At 64.6% G+C, this 345-nt stretch overlaps 1 protein-coding gene across 1 annotated transcript in view; it reads right to left on the bottom strand.

The window, feature by feature from the left end:
* Positions 1 to 345, bottom strand: part of ARHGEF11 (Rho guanine nucleotide exchange factor 11) — a 42,529-nt gene that overhangs the window by 37,715 nt on the left and 4,469 nt on the right. The window lies entirely within an intron of this gene.

Here is a 345-nt window from a genome sequence, read left to right as displayed (position 1 = left end):
GCCGGCCGCCTCCGGCCACCTCTCTCCAGGCCACACGGCACACTTGCTCCTATTCGTGCCGGCCCCGCGCCCTGGCTTCCCCACGAGTCTGTGAGTCTGCAACCGTGTGCGTGCGTCGCTCACTCGTTTTTGGCGTCTGTCCTTCCAGCCATCAGCCTGTACTCCTGCTGGCTGACTCCGGGCTGTCCTCACCCTGAATTCCCTAACGGCTCTGAGACTCTGCACTGCAGAAGAGTGAGCTGAATCGGCAGGACGGGTGACAGCAGTGAGAGGTGGCGGGACCCAGAGCCAGCGCTGAGTGCAGGCTGGAGCACCAACCCGGGACCTGGAGGACCCAGCCTCTTC

Source organism: Pteropus vampyrus, unplaced genomic scaffold (assembly GCF_000151845.1).
Source record: "Pteropus vampyrus isolate Shadow unplaced genomic scaffold, Pvam_2.0 Scaffold124, whole genome shotgun sequence".
NCBI lineage: Eukaryota > Metazoa > Chordata > Mammalia > Chiroptera > Pteropodidae > Pteropus > Pteropus vampyrus.
Note: the sequence above shows the minus strand (reverse complement) of the source record. Positions and strands in the feature narration are given on the sequence as shown.